The sequence below is a fragment of the Pseudorca crassidens genome, chromosome 5, assembly GCF_039906515.1.
Source record: "Pseudorca crassidens isolate mPseCra1 chromosome 5, mPseCra1.hap1, whole genome shotgun sequence".
In the NCBI taxonomy this organism is placed as follows: domain Eukaryota; kingdom Metazoa; phylum Chordata; class Mammalia; order Artiodactyla; family Delphinidae; genus Pseudorca; species Pseudorca crassidens.
This window is the reverse complement of record NC_090300.1, coordinates 88,393,070-88,412,625: the sequence shown is the minus strand read 5'-3', so window position 1 is coordinate 88,412,625 and position 19,556 is coordinate 88,393,070. Positions and strand designations below refer to the sequence as shown.

Genomic DNA, 19,556 nt, shown 5'->3' with positions numbered 1-19,556 from the left:
GTCCACCAACTATGAAAATCTGCTCACAACTTCAAACCAAGGCTTAAAAGGAAAAAGGTATGAAGAAAACCTGGCAGTGAATGTATTAGAAATGTGATTCGTTATGACTTTCTCTCCTATGATCTTCTCTTGGCAGTACCACTGGATTCTGTCTTGGAGTGGAGGGAGAATTTAGGTAGATCTGTTCTAAACAGTCATAGGGAGAAGAGAATGCTGTGCCGAACAGATTAGATGGCTTTTATTGAGGGTTGGGGAGAAAGTCTTTTTCCTTCATTAGACTTACACATTTAGAAGCTTCAAAAGCCCCCACTCTCTCCACCCTCTGCTTTACTTATATTCTTATCTCCATTTGCTTCTTAATCATCTCTATTCTCCTCCCATCTAGAAATAAGGTAAAGGGATAAAGATCTTTGTTGATTTGAGGAACTAGAAAAAGTAAGAACTATTCCAACTCTTCTTGCCCAATCTAAAGCTGGGTGATAAGTGCAAACAACCAAGAAGATGAAAATATTAGTAAATATGTTTAAACCCAAAGTACATTTACTGGGCCAAAAAGAATTTTAGTATGTCCAGTTTTTAAAAACAACAATAACCAAAATAACAACAAACCCAACAGTATAAAGCCACCCCTGAGACTATATTACCTAGTTCCTATTTAAACAATAAAAGAAAGGACCATATTCTCACTGTTTAAATGTCTTGGTGTCTAAATAAAGGGGTTTTGTTTGTTTATAATAATAACCATACAGTTTTTATATACATACATACTATCTACCAGAAAAACTACATAGCCTAGGACATTCATAGTTGTCTGCTAGTAATAGATTTTGTTTTGTTTTGTTTTTTACTAAGTTTTTAATTTGGTACCTGAGCAAACTGACAACATTACTTTAATTTTCTCCTACTTGCATTTCATTTACTGGAAAGAAGCTCATACTATAAAAGGAATTTGCCAACAACAAATCATAATTTGATTACAACAATAATTCACAGAACATTTCTGAAAGGGAAGGAAAAAATAGCAAATATCCAGGCTCATTTAGTAAAAAACTAAAGCCTTCTGAGCATTAGAGAGAATTAAATTTTAAATAATTTAAATTCAAACACGGTTTAAGAAAAAGTTTAGATGACAAATTTCTAAAAAACAAAATAATACTATTATGTATAAGATTAATAATTATTACCATTTTTAGTTTAAATTTATTGGACATCTTTTTAATTTCCAAAAACCCCAAGCTCCATTAAATAGTTTTATATTTGTTGAATGCAAATCCTTACATTAGTTATTTAATATGAAAAGCTTTCAGATAAATTCTTAACATTTTAAATGCATAATGTGTAATATGTATGTTAAATTCATCATACCTAATGACAGAATTATGCAGTGGCAAAATTACTTTTACTATCAAGAAGATAAACACATTATGCTATAATTACCACCTTCCCCATCAAAGTTTCAAAGGTTAAGACTTAATATTCAGAAATGAGTAATAATATCTGCAGTTTCCATCTGCTAACTAGATGGATCAATGAATTCAGCCCTTGTTCCTATATCAGTATACTCACTTGGAAGTCAGCAACTAACTTTCCCAAAGTTAAAGCAGTTATATAAGGGTTGCTTTGGTTAACTGAACTACAGAACACCCCGAGGTGAAGTTTCATTTGAGTGTGAAAAGATTCCAGAAAGGCAAGGTCCACGTCCTCAAGCTGATTACTTTCAAGTGAACTGTAGAATCACAAAAAGGCTTGATCCTGGAGTAGAAGAGAGGTTATGAAGCCAAAGTCAAGCATAATTTTTCCACAGTTTAGTGCAGAAATAGCAGGCCACTTATTCATTATTACAGTTGAACAGCTAGAGTGGCAGAAAAGCCCTTTTTTCTTATAGACCCTTGAATGTTGTTTCCAACATCTGCCGTAGTGGTTACAGATACACGATAGTAATAATAGATGGCATTATTTCTTCCCACAATCTCAAAAGATTGCCTATGTTGAAATTAGAAGTAATAAGAGCTCAAGGAATATATTTTGATACATTAAACATAATTGGCATCAATGTTATTTGATGATTAAATGTATAATATCTATGTTACAGGAAAACATATGAATTCAGGCTTTCTCTAGAAATTCTAGGATATAGATATTGCCCTTGGGTTTTTGGTAAAGAATTAAAAGGATTTTGTTAGTTATTTGGCATTGCTATAATCCCTGAGGATTCTGCAAAATGCTAGAAATTACTTAAGCAATGGAAATGCATGAAACATAGGTTTTCAAGGAAATTGCAAATTTCTGGTTTTGCCAGATAACCTAGGAATTGTATATGTGATTTGAAAGTTTGGAGCAAAGAATCAAATGGCCAATGCTGACTGTAGTAACACTGTAAATAATACCTAGTGATTGCATAAGCTAACTGAAATGGCTTATACAACATGAAAAAAATATATAAAAGGGTTGACTTCTAATTTAAGAATAACTTTTGCATGTACACATTTGTTCAACTGCTAGTGTTTATTGTTCTTGATGTAGGGTGAACTATTACTATGTAAGCAATGTATGATTTCTATGTGCTTGCGATAGTCACATGGCCATGTAAATGGAAATATTTAGGTTTTCTTTTCAGCACTATGCAACTTTTCATGCTTATTAGATTCTCACTGGCTAAGGACCTTAGAATGAACGTACTAGTTTATTTTTTCGTAAAAGTTTAATAAAGTGTATTTTCCATTGAAAAATGTAGTTTGTTAAAATATAGTTCTAAAGTGGCCTCCAAGACAAGTCAGCTCTAGTATCCATTATCAACTTTTAGACCTAAGGAAGGCACCCTTGGGACTGAAAAAAGGCTGGAACTAGTGGCATTCAAAGAATGTCAACATCAGTCCTTCCTTTGCCGGCAAGGATCACTAGTTAGCCGTCAGCCAGATGCTGCTTCCACACACCTTGCCAGACCCTGGGGCAACGCATTTGCTCAGGGTCCGAACTTGGCTCCTATGTGGCAGCATGACTAGCTGCTACTCAAGCTTGGGCAAGTTCATGAACACATCCACTGATAATTTCTATATTTATAGAAAGCCAGAACATGTGTAGATAATCACACAATTGGATATTTATAAAGTGCCAGATTTTATGAATACGGGAATTTGTTAATTAGCACAAGGACTAATCATTAAAATTCAAAAATAGATAAATAAACAGGAATACCATTTATTTGTTCACATTTCAGGGGAAAGTATGCAGCTGCTATCCTTTTGATGAATGTAGGCTTCTGGAGAAAAATTATGAAGAAGGAAACTATCCACAAGTTTTGAAATCTTAATGAGTAAAATCCAAGAAATTACTATATAGTCTTTACATTAAAAATAATCATAGTGATTTTCCCCTTAAAGAAAAAAAGTTTAAACCAGCATGTGCTTAGCATTTGAATTACACTGTCTTGCATTCCACTGTTTTGGTCCTTTTCAAGGAGCCATAGCTGATTTTCATCGGATAGGAGTTTAAAAGCACACACATGTCACTCAGTACCAAACTGTTTTAGCTACAGGGCATGGCAAAGCATGAAATAACTGCTTTAGAGCACTTCCTCATGTGGGTGTGTTAGATAACTGTCTGCTCCAACATTAAAACGAAACACACTGTGACCTGACCAAGACTCCAGGGCTTTCAATAGGCAGATTTCATGTGCTGATAGGAAAAGCCCACCATAACCAGCAAGGCTGGTTAATGAATTCTTCTGGCACTCTATAGCCCTCCTGTGATGCAAGCCTTTCAGATTTCCAAATCCCTATATAGCAGAATACACTGGTTTTGAGTTTACTTATGCACATTTTATAATGTCCTGCTGTATTTAGATTGTGACAGTCCCTCCCAGAAAAGGCTAAGATTATTTTTCATACTAAAAATATTTTAAATCTACTGAAGGCTAAGAATTATAATGCAAAAGAAAACATATACACATTCTAAAAATCAAGCCAACCATAAAAATGACTAAATGTTTATTTACTCTTTTATTCTTTCTAGAAGGTTAAAGGAAATTTTCATCTTCTCTTAAAAACCTCTCTGTTTTTTGTTTGCTTCTAATTAACATAAACATGCTTAACATGAAATTTTAAGATGTCATATCCACAAGGAATCTGTGATTTTTTTTTATCCACACATGTATGAGAATATGTACATAAACATACATAAATGCACACAGATATCTCCTCCCATACATGTGTACAGAAAAAAAATTATTGGTCAAGAGATATATTAAAGATTTCTTTTGAAAAAGGGTAGAATTTTAGGTAGTTCTCATAATATTAATATAGAAAATGACAGGTGCATGAGACATGCACAATTTTGACGTATTAGTTTTAAAACAAATATTTGGGTCAAGAGTATGAAATGGAGAAAATCACATTTGAAACACCATATATTGCATACCATATGAACATACACTTTCAACAGATTCCCCCCACAGTTCCCCTTTAGACCTTCAGGGTTAAAAAAATCCCTGACAGGCCCTGACTGAGTATACTTAGCATCTGTACTAATCTTGGTCAAAGCTGGCCTTCCAGTTTAGGTAATATAAGTAAATTAGAAGTTTAGGTAATATAAGCAAATTGAAAGTCTCTGAATAAATTTTTTAAAAGAAAGGAAAAAAAGACTTTTAGCAGCAAAAGTTCACCACCCTCTTGGAATAATGGATTTTTAATAAACATTTTACTAGGTTTGAACCTTGAGAATGTGTTTGGGAATCTGCTCTGGCATCCCAGGTGGGTTAAGAATATTGCTTTATGGACTTCTTTGTGTTGTCAGAGAGGCCTAATGGAATTTAAAAAAAGAAAGAAAGAAAATAAAGAAAGTCTGCCACTTCTATTAAATAAATAATTTATTATTAAAAAGGTGACTGTTATTATCAAAGATCTCTATAGATTAGCATCCATTTTCTATCACTGCTTAATGTGTATGCTGAAAACATTTGCGTATCTTACCACCTGACTTAATTTTTATCAAAGGAACAACAGTTTTACTTTTGGACAAATCCAAATAAAACTCCACTAAGGAGACCATTTCAAATGGACCTATTTAACTACTTCTTTGAATTTTGAAGAACACTGTTCTGGGAAAACTCTTCAACAATGTCACCTAGTTGTGAATGCAACTTTTTTTCCCCAACATAAAAAAGAAAAATAAATAATAAAGGAAAAAGAAAGCACCTCAAAACTATGTTTGAAATAACAAGTGCATTATTTATAGTTCTCGAAATGTTAAATGAATACTTACAGTTGTTGCATAAGATGGCCTGATACACTTCATAGCTTCCACTTTGTAAAAAGACGGCCAGCCCCCCACTTCTCCCTCCCCAAGCATAAATAAACAGTTACATACTGAAAGGAAACTGTCCTAGGATAAAAACTGCTTGTTAAGAAAGTTTGCAATCTTACTAACCACAGTGATATCCCTACAAATGTAAAAGTCCATCTGCAAAATACAAGTTACAAGCTTATTCCTTTCAGAATACCCCCCACATGTAGTATAGAAGAGTATGTAATAATAAAAATAATTACTAGATTTTTACCCACCCTCAGTGACAACCCCTCACCTTATGGTCAATGCCATCCAAAAAACATACTGGCAAAAAGTATTCAACCTGCTTCGAGGATTTAAACTGTAAATATGGACTTTAAACTTCAATGTAAAACAAAGAACAAGAGTCTCACTTTAGTAATACCCACGCTGTCACTGCAGCTAAAACTCATTGGCACATTACTAACAAAACCCAGTTAGCAATAAATAAGGACAACATGATATATAGACAGACAGATGGAACTGCATAAACAGACAAGAAAAGCAAAGAGACTGACAAACATACGAGGGGTCTGTTTTAAAAGAGTGAAAGATACTGATTTATTTGGGACTTTAGTAAGAAAAATAGGTTTGTTTGTAATTATTTTTAAAGTAATTAAACTAAATCACAAGGGCACACCCTTAAATAAGTAGGAAGAAAATTAGTAGAGGATAGGCCTCCTATAGATGTTCTAAATTTTAAGCTAGCAATACCTCTGTCAAACTTAAATCTAGAAATTAAAATTCAAGGGAGAAAGAATAAAAGCACTGGGGGCTAAAGGAGATGATAGGTAGAGGGGGGATTGAGGAAGCAGGATTTTTTTTTTTGAAAGTTGTCTGCCCTACCTTCTTCCCCAGCGCTGAGTTTCTCTTCTCATAATCGGTGTCTCCCTGGAAGTACAGTGTGAGTGGTAATGACTGCCTGCCTCCCTAATGAGTCCATTTTCCTGCTCTTGATGTTGTGTATATACACACACTGCAACCTACCTTACAAACCACAGAGACGGGAAGAGAGAGAGAGAGCAAGGCACGGGGTGGGGGGCAGAGAGGGAGAGAGAGACAGAGACAGAGCAAGCGAGTGAGAGAGAGAGAGAGAGAGAGAAGAGGAGAGAGAGAGAGAAAGAAAAACAGAAGGAAACAGAGAGAGAAAGGCACAGACAAAGCCCTCCTACCAGACAGCAGACAGCCTTCCTTCCCCTATCCAGCAAAATGCAACTCGTCTAATGCAGCAACAGGTTCAGTATTGCCAGACTAACAGAGTGAAAAAGGTATATTCTCTATATCATTACTGCTTGCAGATAAACAGTTTAAGAGCAGCTGGCTCCACCTTCTTTATTTATGCTCCATTATGAGGAATGTATTGTTTCAGTTCTGGCACACAGTACATGTAATTATCATAAATACATTTTTTGCATATTAGCAGGAAATATTGAAATACATAGCTTATTTGTGCTATCTTTTAAATTTATTTTTTAATGTGAAAAGAGTGTCAACAAATCTGCTCTGACAAAAACCTAGTAATGATTTTAAAGTCAGAGCAGTCTTAAAGGAGGCTCTGAAAAAAACAGACTCCATACAATAGGAAAACTGATCTCAGACAAAACTGATAACTGCAAAGAAGAAATCATTGCTCAGTAAATAAATCAAGACCATAAGCAACATTGCAGACAAAAGCAGAATTAAGTTTAATTAAGTAACTAATAGATTGGTACTCTAGAAGAGGGCAGATTGGTTTCTTATTTGAAGCATCTCTGTAAAAAAACACCACAATGCAATGTACTCTGTGTGAACAGGTGCAATGCATATAGTACATAGTGTTACAACAATAGAAATAAATCCCACAAGGAGCTTCCATCACAAGCAGGACAAGATTTCATAGAATATGGATCTGAAACCACAGCAGAACTCCCTTGTTCTTTTATTAGGAGGAAAAAATAAAAATAATCAATGCTTCCTTAAAAGAAAAAAAAAAACTGTTTTTCTTTGTCTAATGCCTCTAACCGTTTTTTTGTCTACATGCTAGAACCAAAATAATGCTGATATTGCACTCCTTACCCCATCACGTGTTTCCCCACCCCTTCCCCCATGCCTTTTCTTATTTCATAAGTGATACATTTGCAGCTATGGAATTACAAAGATCAGAAAACAGAACTAGTTTCAAGCCCTTCTCCTTGTCCCCCAATTTTTTTAAACTAGACTCTGCCTGTCTACCTAGACAGCCACCTTCCTTAAAATATTTCTATACAGTTTGGCTGTGTGTCATTTAGATGGGACTTAGAAACATTACAATACAGGTTAAATATTCTAAGGAAAATTTACATAAAAATGAAAAAATGACTGATTCTGACCCGTTCAAACCCTGCATTTGGGCACCAATAATTAAGTACATTCATTGTAAAATCATCCTTTTTACATGGTTTAGTGTTTTACCATGCTTCAAAATTTAGGATGTGTTCCTTTGCATAAACAAAACTACTTCAGTACATAAGTATCAATTCCTTTGTTTAAAAGTCAGTTTTCAATTAATAAAATGAATAACTTAATTACTTCAATATACAACTTATAGATTAACTGTATCTTCATCTGATTCACAAAAATCTTTTAGAATGTCAGTTAAATCTTGGGTTATGTTCAGAACCGAGATCAATATTGTTTTAGCTATTATAAGAGTAAATAACCCATAGCACAGAAATTAAAACGTGATGTCTGGCCACACACGCACACTGTCCTGGGAAAATTCTAGCAAGAAACCAAGACTCCAGACCCTCCACTCTCACTGTAAACCACCAATTCTAATTCTCTGGTGCTGCAGTAGTGTTATACCCTTCTCAGGGGTGGTTGCTTAATAAAGAGGGGGCAGACAAACGTGAAAGGGGAGGTTACAGCCCCCTACTTTTGGTCACATGTCTTGAGAAAAACCTTTCTAAGACTCACTTAGTGTGCCTAAGGTACCAGCATGCATCTCACCCCTTACTGCTCAGACAGTTCTGTTTTTCTACTATTGCCCTATTGTTTCTCTGAAGCTTTGTTCAAATGTATGAAGAAAAATGCCACTTAAAAAAGCACACAAGCTGCACAGTTTGACAGACTGATTTGAATTATATATTAGTATGTCCTGACTTTTAAAAATAGGGTTCTAGGTATTTTTGTTTTGTCTAGTTTGCTTTAACGCAAGAATAAGAAGACAGTATTTGATTTCTACCAGCAGGAGTCAAAAGGAATGTAAAGGACCATGAGGGCTATTCACCTTTTCTAAAGAAGAACCAGTTAGTTGAATTTAAAAAAGAAAAACAAATATTTTGGCTTAGTGAAAAATGCACAACATCCCAACACTTTCTCCATATCTGCATACTTTACTAGATTCCAAGCACAGTAAGTGACATATTCTTAGTACTTTCTGGAGTTCAAGATACACTTTCCCTGCTAGAACTGGTGATCCACGTATTAAATTAACCATAGCACCACATGAAACAATAATCCTAACTGACTATCAGACTCTGAAGTTATTAAATTAAATTGTTTCATATGTTGATATGCCATGGGGCAATTTCATCCTGTAGAAACATCCTAAAGTAGGAGTTAAGAACTGATTTTGGTCCTACTGTCACCACGAGTAGTTTGTGTAGCCTGGGCAAGTCATGTAGCCATACTCAGCTTCATATAATAAATTAAATTAAATTTGAAAGGAAGGAATTGAACTGGTTAACATAATATTGATTATGATAGCTAATGCTTAAGTCCTTACTATGTGCCAGGAATTCCTCTAAGCACTTTGCATTTACTAACACATTAAATCCTAATAATGACTCTATGAGGTAGGGATTGTTTTTAGTTTCATTTTCCCGGTGAAGAAACAGAGAGGTTAAGTGATTTGCCCAAGATCACACAGCACAGCAGTAATGAGATTTGAATCCAGCCTGTCTGGTTTAGAGATCATGTGCTTAATCCCTACACCATATTGTCTCCCAATATCTAGTTCTAGCTCAGGCCTCATCTAGGCATAAGAATCTGTGCTTATGAGTTAAATCCAACACATCCTGATGATTCCTCCTAACTTGTTTACTAATATAGCAAATTTGCTCTTCTAATTTACACCCAGAACTCTCAATACATTTGGTTTAAGAGTCTATTTAAAAGTTTACGTAGTCCATTCAATCACCTGTTTCCAAATATCCATAAATATGTGCAACCATTTGCTTGAAGTGGAAAATAACTTGTAACCAATAAAGCTATCAATTCATAAAGCCTACTTGCACTATATGTAGTTCCCATACATTATTCTCCTGAATACCCTGTGTTTAAAAAAGAAAACAAAAACCCCAAAAAACTACACAGTTCTTAAAGGTTCCCTAGTTCAAGTATCAAATACGAATGCAAGTAATTATTTAAAGAATAAATAATAAATAAAATACAATTTTAAAAATTCTTGTTTTCCATAGCCTGAGAAAGGCACGGAAAAAAACAAGGATTTAATTATAAATGATTTGTAAGAGATACTGAATAATATCATCCTATGATTTTTACACAGTTGGTTTTAATGTTAAATTATTTAGAGATATATTCTGACGACTTTTATACTAATGTCTCATTCTGCGAGAAAATTCATCTGCTCTGACCTTTGTGCACTAATTAAACATGTATTTTGTGCCCACTATGTGCCATACACTCTACTTGAGGGTGAAAAGTGAAAATAAAACATATGGTGTAGTTTCTGCTTGTGAAGACTTCACAGGCTGGTGGGGGACAGGCATGTGAACAATATTAGCCAAAGCAAATAATATTGCCACTATTTAATGTAATATCCCATGTAATGCAGTGCCTTAAACTTCCTGTACTTCCATCAAAAAGCTAAAAATGAAATTAAACAAAATAAATATAAATACCTAAATTTAAAATGTGGCTTATGAAAGGTGTGTGTGCCTGTGTGTGTGTGTAGCAGGAGGAGGTACTGGGGTTAGACTGGAGATAGTTTTTTCTCTAACAGTGTGGTTTATAGACCCATTGAGTTAATTTTGTCCACTGTCCCCCAGGTGCCTAGTAAAGTGTCTTCTATAAGTACACAGCACATGTACTTCTTATGACTGTGGAAATCCGTGATACCTATTGCCCTGGAGCATAAAATTTCATTAATTTTAGGGTTACAGTGTACTTTGATCAGAGATTGTTGACTTGGCAAACGAATACTTCCACATGTACATGAAGGGTGATACTTTTTTAATTTTGAAAAGAAAGTCAATTAAATTCAAAACCATTTACCCCTATCCCAAGTATACTTTTGCCAAGTCCTTTCTCAGGCATCATTAATGTTTTTATATTATGTGAGGCTAAACAGGAAGAAATGTTGGGACAGTTTAAGATTGTTCATAAGAACATTCCCAAAAGATACTTTTATTGCACAGATTAAAAAGAAAAAGAAGGGGGAGGATTGAAAATAAGAGTCATGTTTCAATGATGGACAGAACAAGACTTTTAGCCCTGGGTAGAAAAGCAAAGTCTGAATTAGTGGGTCAAAATGAATAAGTGTCACTAAGTACTGAGGCCACCATCATAAAGTCAGTTCTATCTGGCCTAATTAGATAATGATCCTTAATCCTTAATCTTGGTCATCTGTCTTAAAATTGTATCTCAACAGTACCAAGAAAAAAATAGAAGAGATTATAGATAAATCATAGTTTACTAGTGGTAGGTCAGTAGTATGACCCTTATATGGGAAGAGATGCATATCTAATGTCAATTCTAGTCAACAAATATTTAATTTTAAAACAAAAACAAAGCATTCCATGTAAACTACATCACTGGGAGTACCTTTATTATACATTTTGCAGCGCTGTAGACATCTATCCTTTAATACAACTCCCTTCTCCACCGGACTGAAGGAACCTCCTAGAACAGAGGTTCTACTTATTAAGTTTTGTCAGCCTAACACCTTGCAGAACACCTGGAATATGGGTGAAGCTCAATAAAGTTTTCTTGAATGAATGAATAAACAAATGAATGAATGATTGAACAAATGAACAAACAAAGCAATATATAGGATTTATAAAACTTGGCTAATTAAAAACTTTAACAAATTTGAGTTGCAAGGGTGATATAAACAACCTGTAAATAGCATTGTAACACATATTAAATCACATATAGAACGTATTCTTACTTTAAGATCTTGGAAAAAACAAAAATGGTTACAGGAGACAAAAAAAGTAATACTCTTCAACTTTTCTGCGTCTGAAAATTTTCAAAATAAAATGTTGAAAAAAAACGGTATTGTCGGGCTTCCCTGGTGGCGCAGTGGTTAAGAGTCCGCCTGCCGATGCAGGGGACACGGGTTCTTGCCCCGGTACAGGAAGATCCCACATGCCGCAGAGCGGCTGGGCCTGTGAGCCATGGCCGCTGAGCCTGCGCGTCCGGAGCCTATGCTCCGCAACGGGAGAGGCCACAACAGTGAGAGGCCCACGTACCGCAAAAAAAACAACGAAAAAAAAAACGGTATTGTCCTATAGCTAGCAGAATTTTAACTCATTTCTGAGAAGAAAATTCAGCTTCCCTTTACATTTTGTTTATCCATTTTTTCTTTCACATCTACAACATAAGTGTAAGTCTGAAATTGGCCTTAGAGTGCCTCATAGGAATAGAACCATATCCTTTGAGAAAAATACCTTTTAAGCTGGTTAAGGTCAAAGAGTGGGACCTGAATAATTCTTCTTGTGTGTTTAAAGTGTGCTGCAAAAGAAATTAATAATAATTTGAAGGTAGGGGAGCATAGAAATGAGATGAGAGGAGGAAGAGAGGAGAATGACAGGAAAGAGGGGGGCAGTGAGAAATTCCCCAATGTCAAGGTGGCCACAGATTTTTTTAAAAGAGTGACACCTAATATAAATTCTAAGAGGTTTGCATATTTTGCGATGCAAATATTCTTCTTCTCTACAAACCTGGAAAGCTTGGTATATTCTACAACCCCATTTAATAGTATAATAAGGAATAAAAAGATGGAAAAATAAAGTATTGCCATACATTCACTCCTATGCTGTGGCCTTTGCAAACATAGAAGCTTCTTAATTGAGACAGAAAATACTCCAGGAGTTGCACGGAGTGACCAGTGGCACTTTGAATAGTGGCCAGTAAATGGTGAATAGTGAATAGTAAAAAGTCAAAAGTATCTTTAACATAGAATGACTCGGATATGGACATGAGTCAATCACCTTTTTTTCCATAGACACACAGGAGAAATATGGCCATGTGGAAAAGAGGCACAGAGATTAATGTCTGAATTACAAGCTTATTATGACTATTACTGTTGTTACTACCTCTATAAACTGATCTTAAATGATATGAATATCTTCAGAAATTTAGGGGAGGAGAGTTCTTTTGTGACACAATCAATAAATTTTGAATCAAAGAATTAAAAAACATAAAAATGTCATTCTCAATATCTCCCTGGCTCTAGAAAAATATATTAGGTATATATACATTAACTTTTTCTGCTCCCTGCTCAATCTTCTCTCCTAAACAATCTAGAACAGTGTTAGCAACCGTCTTTAAAGTTTCAACACTTACATAATAATTTATCCATATGTACACGTTATATTCAACGAACAAGGAAAAAGAAACAAACTACAGAGTGCATTCTACAGGAAAAATAAAAGTTACATGGAAGATATAAAAGAGGCATCTTAATTGCTATAGATGTTGTTTGTCCAGCAGGTTAGTGAGATCCCCACTGTCCTGCTTGGTGACTCTACATGCCAAAACTGTCTCCATATTCTTGCTACTATTAGTAAGAATCCATTCTTATAATAAAAGTTATCACTATTATAATGTGTCAGGAACTGTGGTTGGTGTGACATACACTAACTCATTTAATCCTAACAGCATTATAAGAAAAGGAATAATAATGTTTTCATTTATAGATGAGGAAACTGAGGCCCAAAGTCTTGCAGCTAATAAGTGGTAGAAGTCAGGCCTAAACTCAATCCAAGTGGAATTTTTAAGGGATAAAGGGAGGAGCTTGACAAAATTACTCCAAAAACTTTCTAGAATAATGAACTGGTGAGATTAGGAAGAAATTTTCAGAAAAAACTAATGATGAGAAACAAGTTTGAGTATATATATTCCCCAATAATAATTTCAATATTCATTTTACATATATTTGAGAAAAAGTATACCTGTCTCAAAATAAAATTTAAAGAAAGGATAATGAAGAAAAGCAGAATATAAATAAATAACTTTCAAAAGTGATGAAACATACCAGGAACCAGTTTGATTAAAGAGTTGGAAACATTAATAACAATCTGTCAAGTAATATTGAAGTCAGATATTAATAATAGAGTCAGCATGAAAAGAGCCTGCTAACTCCTCTGAGGCAACAGGCCACAGGGACAATTCAAAATAGGTAGAAACAGTATCTCTTATTTTTAAGAAAGCTCATTTAACCCCAATAAGTTATAGGCTTACAAACATAACCTTTTAAATATATAAGGTCATATCAAGCTTTTGGAAAAGAACCTACATAAAATCTCAATCTTCTTCATTTCTATTAATAACAAATACAGGTAAACCTCATTAATCAGAGAATATACAAATCAGAAGTTATAATGTATCAGATACCTCCACAGGCTTCTTGTGAAACAGAAATTTTGAAATGAGTTTCATTAAATTAAATTTTACTTTGATAATTATGTTAGGTGTTTCAAAATTATCAAATTATCAAAATAAATTCTACTTTATGTTGAATATCTATAAATTTAGGATTATCACTAAATTAAATGTGGTGTCCTCCTCTATTTCAAACTGATGAAATTTTACCACTTAAAATGTAATACTAACTGGACCTTCCACAACTCAGATAATACTCCCAACATCATTTAAACCTATGTAGAATATGAACATAAAAAAACAAGTGTCTCAACAGGAAACAGTTTTATTAGTAATCAATAAGAGAAGAACAGTGCCCATAATTAAATCTGTATTAATTATGAAAAGGGTTATTAAAGAAATAAATCATCATTGTGGATTTCATTTTAGAAATTTAATGATCTGGGACTCCAATACACACTTCTTAAGAAATGATATCTAAAAGTTTGTAACTGAAATAAACTGCAAAACACTCTAAGCTAATATTTTAATAAAATCCAAGTGGTTTTTGCCTAAAATAAACTTCTTTAACTATACTCCCTCCACCAATAAATGCATTTAATTCAATATGCCACTCAATAATTACTTTGTGCTGTAGCAGTTTAACTGAATGTTTACAATATACTTTACAACAAAATAATAAATATTATAAAATATTTATGTTATAAAATAAAATGTTAGATATTATAATTTTAAAAAATTCTGAACTTTTCCAGGTGCTACATTTTAACTATACTATTATTTTTAAAGTTAAATTAATAAGTGTATAGAAATAAATAATAAATCAGAGCAGTTTTTAGGCAGTGGTGGGTGATACACAAAATATTTATAGCTGGAAAGGCATGGGCATAGACCAATAAGAAATGTTATATCGCCAGTGTGTGTTTCCTGAAAAACAACCCTTGTTTTAGATAACAGACCAGAATCCATTTTCTAAAACAAGTTAATAAAATTTGGAGGAAGATGTAGTTTTACTAATGATCTACTACCCCTATACTCTAGATCAATGGATTCTCCAATTTTTAAAAATTATACATCCCATCACTAAAAATATTTTGAACTCTACGTAGATGATTTGTCTGTTGGTTCTCAACTCCATTCCCACCTCCTCCATGTGCTCTTATGCGGTGGAACCTGAAAACTACATTTCCCAGATTGCTTTACCAGGATGGGATGCACTGGCAGAAGATCAAAGAGGATTTTTTTTTTCCTTCTGTTTGTGGCACCAGCAGTCTCAGCAATGGTGCTTCAGCAGCCTCTGTAGCACAGAGCTCTTGGGATCTGGCTCTCAGGACTGCTGACTGCAGCAGTAGTACCACAGGTGCAGAACAGAAGCAGCCATCACAGGTGACTGGAAGCTCTACCAGCCAGGACAAATACAACAGCATTGGAGGAGCTGTGGACTCCTGGGCTCTTGCTGTGTCAGTAGGAGTGTGGTCACCTGGCTTCCTGGACATGGTGATTCTAACATTTACAGCAGAAGCAGTGCTCCAGCTACCTCAGCAGCTGCCTCAGCAGCAGCGGCTTATAAGCTCCGGGTAACAAAACTTTCCCTTGCTTTCTACAGGTATTTATTGCTAAAAAACACTGCCACCATCTTTTCCTTCCACCAGACTTTTCAACACTTTTGCAACCAATTCCCTGGATTAAAGTCCCTCTCTTTTGAGTCATATCTGTTTTTCTGACTAGGCACTGATTAAATATAAGTCCACACTCGAATATATACAATTATTTATAAATTATAGACATACTACTATATTATAGATATTATAGAACATATGAAGTAATAGTTGTTTTAAAGAATGAGGTAAACAAGAAATAAACAATATTTTAAATAAATTTTAATTTTATATTTATCAACAATTTTCAAATATTTTTGTTCTCACTAAAAAACACTATTTTTAGAGTAATATGATTAAATATTTGTCATTCTTTGTATCTTGGCTTGGTTTTACATTTTGTGAAGCAGTCATTTGAAAATCTGGTACTACTTTCAGGTTATTATGATGCTTAGCTGTAATGGTTGTCATGGAGGGGGGAAAAGCCTCACAAAATAGTAGATCCAAATGGAAGAAGAGCACCATTAGCTGTGCTTATTCAATCACAGTACTCAATTTTTAATCCCAACCACCAATTGTGTAAAAGATTTTGTTGAAATTTGGCTAGTAAATTTTCATCTTCCCAGATGTCAATCGGTCATTCTTAAAAACTAAGAGGTACCTGTAGCATTTTTATTTTTTTAACAAAAGAATTTTTAAAATCTATTTAAAGATTTCATTTGGAGGATTGTAAAACAAGTTATAAAATTCTGTTTCAAGTTTTAAAAAATATTCAGATACAGTTTTTGTGCAGTTTTTAAATTATACAGAAACTGGAGTTTTACAACTACATTGGTTTTGGCAACAAAAATCACATTATTTGGAAATAACAACAAACATTCAGTATGAAAGTGTCTTTCATACTTTATGGATCTTTCAAAAGCAGCTATCTTCTCACTCATTGTTAGTATAATTACTTAAAAAAAAAAAAAAAGATCAAGTACATTTCTTTTTTTTCCAGAAATATTTGTTAGAGAGCACCTGTCATCACAGAAAAAGGTGGCAAAATTAGAACTCTTGTCATTTTGTAAAATAAAAATGCATAACTGCAACAAATTTCATATCGCTTCTCAATGATCTCCCACTGAATAACAGTGAACCTCAAGTGGTACAAACAAAATTCATGGCCACTTTCCATCATACTACAAAGTATCATAAAGATTCCACTTCCATATTTGATTCTGTTTTCTACTACATTTTAAATATTTTATTAAAATAACAAAAACAAATTAATCACATCAATGACATCCTGCAGCACTTGTGTATCCTTTCAGTTGAACTGATTTGCTAAAATAGCTTGCTTATAAATTATAAGCGAATGAATGTCATGAGCAGAAGTAGCTCTGTAATCTTACCCAGAAATCTTTTTCCATTCCAACCACATCAACCACTCCAACACTACAAAACTACGTTAACATAGTTTTTTCAGAATACATTATTTTACTTAGAAGGCATTTTGATTCTTGGCAGGTATCTTTTCCAGTAATCTTTTTAGTGATTCATAAAAACGCAGTTCTTCATATTACTGAAATTGAGCCTAACAAATACCATCGGTGGAAATATTAGAAATACTTATACTTTCATTTAACAACACAGTGGACCTCTCACACTGTATAATTTATTCAAACACATTTTTTCAAATCTTCAGTGTTTTCTATGCATCGTCTAACAGCATTTGCTGACAAATAAATGTTATATCGTTTGTTGTAATATTATTTTTCATGCAATATTTCAGTCATTTTTCTCAAGGCATGCCATACACTAAGGATGAGGTTCATCCTTAATGAGAGTGAATATAAATCCACATTTCAAATAGACTTCTTGATCATTATTTTTGGTTGACTTAGTGTCAAATATGATTAAATCATCATTTTAAAAATTTTTGTAATATACTTGACAACGGATTCATACTATGTATTAGAGATATTCTTGTTCAAATGTGCTTATTAGTATTTATCCTTATTCTGCTATTTTTTTCCACAGTCACTTTGTTTTATGAGTTGATTTATTTAACACTAGACAATGTAATCTGTGACTTACAACAAGGCACAGATAAAATTCAGTACCCCCAATCTTAAAGCAAATCAACTCCCTCTCTCCCCTCAGTATACTTTATATAACTTACAATGTGTGTAAATGATACTTTGACATTACCAGCAACAATCTACATATTAGTAAATCTTAATTTCTTAGATTTTTTTTTTTTTTTTTTTTTTTGCGGTACTCGGGCCTCTCACTGTTGTGGCCTCTCCCGTTGCGGAGCACAGGCTCCGGACACGCAGGCTCAGCGGCCATGGCTCACGGGCCCAGCCGCTCTGCGGCATATGGGATCTTCCCGGACCGGGGCACGACCCCGCGTCCCCTGCATCGGCAGGTGGACTCTCAACAACTGTGCCACCAGGGAAGCCCCTAGATTTTTTAAAATAAAAAAATATATAAAAGTTTTGATATCTTCTCAAATATTTTGTTGTATTTCCTAGAGTGCACGTACACTATTTTTGAGACCACTGTACTACTGCATGGGTCTTGGACTCAGATCTGAATAACACATATTGGCTATGTATTTTTAAGCAAGTTACTTTTCCATGTCTGGTATACCTCATCTATAAAATAAGAATAGCTATTTCACAGAGTTGTTTTGATAATTATATTAGATTGATAATAACAGATAATACTTGTTGAGCACCTTCAAAGTGTAAGGTACTATTCAAAGCACATTGAATGTTTTAATTTTTAAGTACAGTGTCTACACATTTTGAACACTTGCTAAAAATTAGTTTTCTTCCCAGGGAAAGAATGAGATTAATTGTACAAAATCAGGAATATTTATTAGGGCAGATAGAGTTGGTTGTTTACATGCTTATCTATTTCACAAAATTACAAGGCTTCTGATGGCAAAGTCATATTGTAGCCATCCCCATATCTTAATGGAGTGCAAAGTACAATGCTTCAAATGTATTAAGTGCTCAAAAATTAAATAAATGGTGTTGAATGAATGTATATAGGGTACCACCATCAATTTCTGCTTATTGTTTATAAATCTTCTGACAATTCCATCATTGATAGGAATGATCAATTAACTGCACAAGCAATGCAAAATATGCTATTGTTTTTATACATATTCCATTATACCTTTTCAGGAAGGAAAACACTCTCCAGAGCATTTGAAAATACTATAACCCTTAATTTTTTGTACTAACAGATGTAACGTAAGGTATGAAAAATCCAAAGATAATTTCTATTTGGATTTTGAAATGTAATTCCATATTTACATTTGATATGCCTAATGTTCTATAAAAGCAAATGCATTTCCAGCAAAATAAGCTACACTGAAAAGCTGACTTAGAATGAAGATGAGTGTAATCTTTCCTCTTTACTAAACTCATCTGTGTAACCTACACCACTTTGATTACTCAAACTACATGGAACTTGCCTTTTCTCAGACCCTCCCCAGAGGATAAGAAATGTTTAAATGTTGGTTTCCAATGGGATACTTTGTGCATAAAGTAGGCAATTCTCATCAATGAATTTGAAATCATGATTGCCTAGGTATTATAAAACACCAATTGAAATATATTATGAAATATACCATTTGCTTCACCAAAATTAAGAATTTTGATTTTTACAAAATATTCATTTGTGAAATGCATTATAAACCATTAACATTCTTCATGACTCTTTTTCAAATAAGTGATCTGAGACAGAGAAAAACTAGCGGGTGATATACAATATTTAGTTATTTGATCACATCTGAAATTTCAGTTTTCTACTCAACTCACAGTGCTGTTTAAAAAAAAGCAAACCATTCTGAAATATTTAGAGACAGTAAAAGGAGGAATAATAAATATAAGGTGTCACTGTATCTTAATGAGAACTTGAAAGATTAGCTTTTCACCTTACTCTCAATTGTCCATGTACAGTACACTCCATCTCTACGTGTGCAGGAAGCAGAGTGTTTTGGTAGAAAAAACATGAGCTTTAACGTCAAACAAACCTGAATCAAATGTC

The 19,556-nt window shown here is 33.9% G+C and overlaps 1 protein-coding gene across 9 annotated transcripts in view; it reads right to left on the bottom strand.

The window, feature by feature from the left end:
• The window catches only part of ZBTB20 (zinc finger and BTB domain containing 20), an 816,172-nt gene that overhangs the window by 766,173 nt on the left and 30,443 nt on the right, over positions 1-19,556 (bottom strand). For 4 of the 9 annotated variants that reach the window (XM_067738836.1, XM_067738837.1, XM_067738839.1 and 1 more), the window contains exon 1: positions 6,169-6,572. The exons of the other annotated variants lie outside the window; for them this stretch is intronic. The gene's annotated coding sequence lies outside the window, so the exon portion shown is untranslated. Of the gene's footprint in view, positions 1-6,168; positions 6,573-19,556 lie in introns of those variants that run through there. 9 annotated transcript variants of the gene reach the window in all.